This window comes from Oncorhynchus mykiss, chromosome 22, assembly GCF_013265735.2.
Source record: "Oncorhynchus mykiss isolate Arlee chromosome 22, USDA_OmykA_1.1, whole genome shotgun sequence".
In the NCBI taxonomy this organism is placed as follows: Eukaryota; Metazoa; Chordata; class Actinopteri; order Salmoniformes; family Salmonidae; genus Oncorhynchus; species Oncorhynchus mykiss.
Genome location: NC_048586.1, coordinates 17,481,141 through 17,488,658, shown reverse-complemented (window position 1 = coordinate 17,488,658; position 7,518 = coordinate 17,481,141). Strand labels below are relative to the sequence as shown.

General features: G+C 40.0%; 1 protein-coding gene across 2 annotated transcripts in view; it reads left to right on the top strand.

Annotated features, from left to right (window-relative positions):
* The first annotated feature begins 2,442 nt into the window (after positions 1-2,442).
* The window catches only part of LOC110502059 (glycerol-3-phosphate dehydrogenase, mitochondrial), a 41,733-nt gene continuing 36,657 nt past the window's right edge, over positions 2,443-7,518 (top strand). The window contains exon 1 of one of the 2 annotated variants that reach the window (XR_005038795.1): positions 2,443-2,631. The gene's annotated coding sequence lies outside the window, so the exon portion shown is untranslated. The remainder of the gene's footprint in view (positions 2,632-7,518) is intronic. The other variant, XM_036958894.1, reaches the window with a different exon arrangement.

Genomic DNA, 7,518 nt, shown 5'->3' with positions numbered 1-7,518 from the left:
AATCGCGTGGGCGTGTGGCCTAGTTGTTTCACATGCCGTCAGTCATGTTCTCTGCTGCTCTTGAGCAGACTATGGGGTGGGCAGGGCTCATTATTTAGTGTGTAGAGTCAGTTCTTCTGGCTGAGCCAATTTGATCGAGGAAGGGAAACGCGATAGTGAGAGCACAGAATGGAGAGTGACGCAGACAACGCAGGCTTTGACGCAGTCAACAGACCTCCATAAATAGACCTTCCCGTATTGTTATTGTATTGTAACAATATTACTGGTCTTTAGCTTACACCTGCACGTGTATCCATTATAGGCTTACTCACTTTTTTCCCAAGACTGTTTATTTTAAAAGCATGGATCTGCCACAGAGGCTAATGATTGGGTGTGAATATTCTGGGACCAATTTATGCAGCATTGGAAGAAAAATGGTTTGGCCTAAGCCAACAATTCAATGGTCTAATACTTGCCTATTTGCTCACTTAAGTCCATATTTCCGTGGAATTATGAACACACATAGTCCATGATCAGTGAGCTCTGTCCCATGTAGTCATAACATAGTGGACGTTGGGGAGAGAACCCTAACAACACTTCATGGTTGCACTCACCTCTAGAGGACACTATTGTTCATCATCCATAGATCATCCAATCCATATTTATCTCTGATTTTGATGAACTAAGGCTACAGCATAACACTTCAGGAGCGTATAACAATCTCCCATACTGGCATGGAAAATCTGGTGTTTTGTAAATGCAGACTTCGCTATACTTGCTCAGTGGAATGTGAGGAGTTGTTAGCCTAGGCCTAGATCCTGAATGAGACTAGGTTCATCAGATCAATGGTTTTGAAACAGTGTTGCATTTGCATGAAGTGCTTGGCAAAACTGGATGGTCTCTACCTCTCAGTCAATCTACCCTCTGAAAAAGTAGACGGCCATAAGTGTGTGTTCAAAACAGAATAAAAAAAATACCTCCAATCTTTGTTGTTGGCCTAAGGCGCATCAGTTACAGTGAATTACAGGTGTTCTTGTATGGTGAGTCAATTGCAAAGTTTCTCAAATTGTCATAGGCTTGGCATCCTATAGGTCCACAAGTGACCATACAAAATGGGAGCATTTCAGGTTTTGCCTATACATACAGATACTCCCATATGCTTTGTCATTTTTTTTTACATCAAGGACTCATTTGACTCGTTTACCAAAGGCAACTTAGTTCATTAGCATATAACAACAAGCACGTTTTATTGGCCTAACAAGGATGAGTAATAAAGTCCAACAACTTTATCCTGAAAGTCTGAGCCTACTGCTATTCCTTAATCTACTGTTATCCATTTACCAATTAAAGTTTAGAATGGAAATACAATTAGCAGTTTAATTGCCCATTTTACTGTGGAATAACAAAGCACCTCATTTATATGCACAATAAATTGACAATCATTTGGACGTGGGGAGCTAATAATGTATAATCAAATCAGAGCAAAGATATTTCCCCAAAAATATTTGTATATGTGGTAGATGGAATTCAAAATGACATTGCTAATCAAGGTCAAATGTGTGTGTGTGTGTGTTTCCGTGCGTGTGTGTAATGCACTCTGTATTTTATTGGCCCGGCAGGATATTAGGACTCTTTAGATGATAATTGTGCAGTATGTTTGTGTGTGCGTGTGTTTGTGGGCGTGTGTGTGTGTGTGCGTACATGTGTGGGCGTGTGCGAGTGCGTGCATGTGTTCTGTCCATGGACTGACTATAAAAACATTTTTACTGTCCATGGTGCTGAAAAAGATGTGTTGTCATAGACAGTAAAAAAAAGTGATCTGTCCAAGGTGCTGAAATAAGTGCTGTCCAAGAACCATCATGAATGCTTATGTACCAATAGTTTATGTATACACCAGAGGACTTACAGGGGGCGCTGTTTTGAAGCCACTGTGCCACCATCTTGGCATTCCCCCACCTTTGTATAAAATATTTAGAAATTATATAAATGTATTTACTAACGTGTACATTTGTTTTTGCCACCATTATTTTATTACAGACACTTTAATGCAAACTTTTAAATTAAACATGAAAATAAATAATGAAAAAATATATACAAACATTTTTGCTTGAATTCTAATTATAAGTACTAATGTTACTTAACCCACTACAACAACAAACACACTTAAATACATGTAATTTTGTCCTTGAAACGTTCAAATGAAATAATGTAGAATTCCATTCATTCATTTGAGGACTGCTTTTCTGAGGAGTGCCAATATGGCCGACCAGAGGCTTCAAATCTGCTCCATGGCCAAAACATAGCATTATCTATCCAGGGTTTATATGCATCATTGTTATGGACAGGGCATTCTAGCCCTGACAAGCCCTGCTAAACCGGCCTCTGCCACAAATAGATCTCAGGCAAGGGTTGCGCAGTTTAGCTCCAAGATAAAATAGGCTTGATCATGATTGGACAAGACTCTCTTGTCTCTATTTTGATTGGTTTACTGTGCTGTTCATCATATTAATCTACTTCCTGGTTCGACTGCCAAGAGGTTGTTGCTAGCAACCAGACGCCTACCTGAAGTGTCAAGTTGTTGTTTTCACGCTCTGCAGTCATTGATCCGGGGGTCTGTGCAGGTTGATAGCTGCCAGAGACATCGGAAGAACTGTAAGTCCCCGGCATGCATGTCAGAATGCACCCAGAGATTCCGAGCCATCTTATTTTGCATGCATTCTGAGCCTGTGGTTTTCTCTTGCTACCGTAGCCAGCTCAGCTAAGTAACATTTAGGCTACGAGGTGACGACTTATGTCGGTCAAGATGTCATCGCACTTAGCTCGATCTAACGTTAGCTAGGGAGACTGCATTCGCTAGAGTAGAAATACTACTCAAGTAGCCTAGATACAGCAACTGCCCTGTCCTGTCATAACAACCATGTCAGTGTTCAATAATAGCTACCTAAATAACCCATTTGTTTATTAGGGCTAGCTAGCTAGTAGCCTAATTAACCAGCCACTATTCGTGGACCAAAGCTAGCTAAATTGATCATGATGATAATGATTGCTTCTCAGTAGCAGGCCTACATTTACTAGCTAGTATGAAAATGCATGGGTGTCCAGTCCACCCATAATGATACACAGGTCAGGTTGTTTTTGGCTACAGTACACAAGTTGCAACTTGCTCATGCAACTCATGAGTAGGTGGGTCATTCACATTTGAGAATTGTAACTTGGTATGATTTCACCTAATTGTAACATTCAGTCATAAATAGCAAGTTCCACTTAATAAAAAAACACATTTCCCATCCCAAGGGGTTAAATAAAAATAGACTAGTAAATGCCTATTAAAGCAAACTGAAGACAATAAACAACTTATCTGATAGAAAGTGTTTATTTTACTGTCAAAATTGACCAGAAATTGTAAATGGGATAATGTTGTTCATAAAGTCAGTCTCGTCCAAAGTTTTGTAGGTGAGTTCATCATGACTTACTTGAGGGTTGGATTTTGATTTCGACAATGCTCACTTGCCCAGTACCCACTGAAACAGGATAAACAGCTGCGGTGATTGCCTCTATCCAATCCTACCACAGAACACACAGATAACGGGACACACCAGCCCATCAGCACAGTGGATCTGACTTTGTTTAAATAAAGTTAAACAAGTTGCATTTTTTTTTTACGAACACCTAAGCTAGATGTAAAATTGCGCTTCTACAACCTCTTTAAAAATGTAAACATCAATTACACATTTCTTGAGTTATCTTAGAATCATTCGGACTATTTTGAGGAAGTAATACTGCCTTTTTCCCTATGGTGTCTCATGGGGGACAAACATCAGTAACTGCCACATCGAACCACACCACCAAGACTGAAATCAGTTTTTTTCTTAATGAGCAACAGAGAAACATGCGGAATCGGAATCAGTCTCTCTTTAAGTGTTTGACCATAACAGGGGGAATGGAAGCTTGTTGTGTGCAACAGGGAGGGGCAATTTAATGCAAACTTCACCCCCCAAAATGTTTAACGTTAAAACATTTCTAGCCTGTAGCCCTATCTATGGGTAACAGGGTTGATGGGTTAAGCTCGACCCACTCCATTTTCCACCACAAAGCACCAGAAAATTGCCAAAAAGAGTATAACCAGTTTTCCTGCTTTGTTCAGGCTTTCTTTTGAAAAAAATATTTAAAGAGGAATAGTTTCTCCATTTTAAAACGAGAGTTCTGTTCACATAACAGGGTTGACCTCAAAATAAGCGCCATATGAAAATGAATCACTAATCACATTTAAACAAATAATTATCTTCAAAAAGGACTTTGTCAAAACAACAAAATAACTAGGGCTTTATTTACAATGATGGTGAGTACATGGAGAAATGTCAAATCAAATCAAATCAAATGTTGGCATTAAAGTGGGTTAAAATATCCCTAGAAGTCATAGAGAGTGCATTGGGGGGGGGGGGGGGGGGGGGGGGGTCAAAATGCTGAATTTGGCACTTTAGCAAATCTTTATTCTATATTAAAGGGCACTTCATTTAATATAACATACGTATAAATTCAATATTGGTGCACCATTTATACAGGAATGCAAAAGGCACTCTTTTAGTGGATTGACCCAGGTAACCTATTGATGTAATAACAATCACTGGCAGTATGACCCAGTATCTGCCTTTGTTACTACGATGCAATGTTTCAGGTCACTCATTGTTAACTAGGATAACGGATTTGGTTGCATACTGATACATGGATTTAGGCTAGTTTAGTACCTCAGGGGATAACAAGTTGCCACAGTAGGCTATTTGATTTATTTGTTGATAGAACTGACCAACCTCATGACATTGACTGGATGGAATCTCAACTTTCCCAGCAGTCTCACCCTGAAGGCATTCCATTGCCCTATGTCTTTTTTCCATTTCTACATTCCCATTTTACAAGCTTAAATGTCTACTTAATATGCTTTAATGCCTACTCTTTAGAGCCAGGGAGCACTTCATCACTTTAATACACCTTTATATAACATACTGTTAACTAGCAATGCCTTATGGAACAGCTTGTCTTGCAGCTGGAAGGCGCCGCCATGGTATGATGGAGGTACCCGTTCACCATTCACATTGCGACAGTAAAATGGGGATAGAGGCCTTTGCATAGTACTGCCTTTATATCAGTCAGTGATGAATATTCATGAATCACAGTGTCATGACATGCTCTGTAATTGGCAGCAACATTAGTAATGACACTGCTGGTATTGAGTGCCTGCATATTCATGTCGTGGGCCAATATTTCCTAGTTGGGGTGTCTCCCCCCCCCCCCCCCCTTTTTTTTTTTCTTTCTCAAAATGTATTTTGAAGCTGCAGGTGGCCTTGATGCCACAATCAATTGCCTGTTGGATTGTGCTCGAGTAAAAATCAGGGAAACCAAGCTTGTTTTGATGATTAATCTAGCTTGCCTAATCATCGTGGAAGACAAGGGGATCCAAACAGGCAAAGTTAGGCCTAGCCTAAATGTCATTGTTACGCTTTGTATGAATTTAGGTCTAGCATGTTTTAGGCCAGTTTATCTACTTGTATTTCAAATAGGTTTTTGTTAGATGCGATTTTGTCTTACTCAGTCTTAAATCACCTTTCTATTATTCAATGAACTCATTCTAATTGATCCATATTTGAACCAGAAATAGAGGAAACCATGAGGCAACATTGTCTCTGACTGAGCCACTTGCCACTGTTTACTGTTATTCCATCTTTGCTTCATAATTTGCTGTGATTCCATTTCAGTCCTTCTAAAGTCTCCTGGAATGGATGAGGGAATTGGCTCAAGTTTTGTATAAACTGCATGGCTTTCTCCTTAAGCAGTTGGATGGCAGTATTTTCTCGCCTTGTGCCTGTGCTCCAACTTGTGGTGCTGATGAGGTGGCTATCCTGGCAACAGTTGAATAGGCTAGGCCAGGTTTCCCCAACTGTACTTGGCCACCCAAGTTTCCTGAGCAAAAAACAATAATATATTTTTTTATTTTTGGACATAAAATACACGAGCAAATCAGCTCCAAGTTATTTAAAAAATATGTTCCAAAGTATTCCCACGCATAATTTAGATATACACTGAGTATACAAAACAATGGACTCTACAAGGTGTTAAAAGCGTTCCACAGGGATGCTGGCCCATTATTTCCCACAGTTGTGTCAAGTTGGCTGGATGTCCTTTGGGTGGTGGACCATTCTTGAAACACACGGGAAAACTGTTGAGCATGAAAAACCCAGCAGCGTTGCAGATCTTGACACAAACCGGTGCTCCTGGCACCTATTACCATACCCCGTTCAAAGGTACTTAATGCTTTTGTCTTGCCCATTTACCCTCTGAATGGCACAGACATAATCCAATTGTCTCAAGGCTTAAAAATCCTTCTTTAACCTGTCTCCTCCCCTTCATCTACACCGATTGAAGTGTATTTAACAAGTGACATGAACAAGGGATCATAGCTTTCACCTGGATTCATCTGGGTAGTCTATGTCACGGAAAGAGCAGGTGTTCCTAATGTTTTGTACACTCAGTGTATGTGATCATACAGAAATGTAAGCAAGGTTTGAAAGTATTATGTTTTACTCAAATACAGTTGAAGTTGGAAGTTTACATACACCTTGGCCAAATACATTTAAACTCAGTTTTTCACAATTCCTGACATTTAATCCAAGTAAAAATTCCCTGTTTTAGGTCAGTTAGGGTCACCACTTTATTTTAATAATGTGAAATGTCAGAATAATAGTAGAGAGAATGATTTATTTCAGCTTTTATTTCTTTCATCACATTCCCAGTGGGTCAGAAGTTTACATACCAAATACTAATTGAGTGTAGCATTGCCTTTAAATGGTTTAACGTAGGTCAATTGTTTTAGGTAGCCTTCCACAAGCTTCCCACAATAAGTTGGGTGAATTTTGGCCCATTCTTCTAGACAGAGCTGGTGTAACTGAGTCAGGGTTGTAGGCCTCCTTGCTCGTACATGCTTTTTCAGTTCTGCCCACAAATGTTCTATAAGATTGAGGTCAGGGCTTTGTGATGGCCACTCAAATACCTTGACTTTGTTGTCCTTAAGCCATTTTGCCACAACTTTGGAAGTATGCTTGGGGTCATTGTCCATTTGGAAGACCCATTTGCGACCAATAGTTAACTTCCTAACTGATGTCTTGATATGTTGCTTCAATATATCCACATAATTTTCCCTCCTCGTGATGTCATCTATTTTGTGAAGTGCACCAGTCCCTCTTGCAGCTAAGCACCCCCACAACATGATGCTGCCACCTCCGTGCTTCACGATTGGGATGGTGTTCTTCAGCTTGCAAGCCTCCCCATTTTTCCTCCAGACATAACGAGGATCATTATGGCCAAACAGTTCTATTTTTGTTTCATCAGACCAGAGGACATTTCTCCAAAAAGAATGATCTTTGTCCCCATGTGCAGTTGCAAACCTTGTCTGGCTTTTTTATGGTGGTTTTGGATCAGTGGCTTCTTCCTTGCTGAGCGGCCTTTCAGGTTATGTTGATATAGGACTCGTTTTACTGTGGATATAGA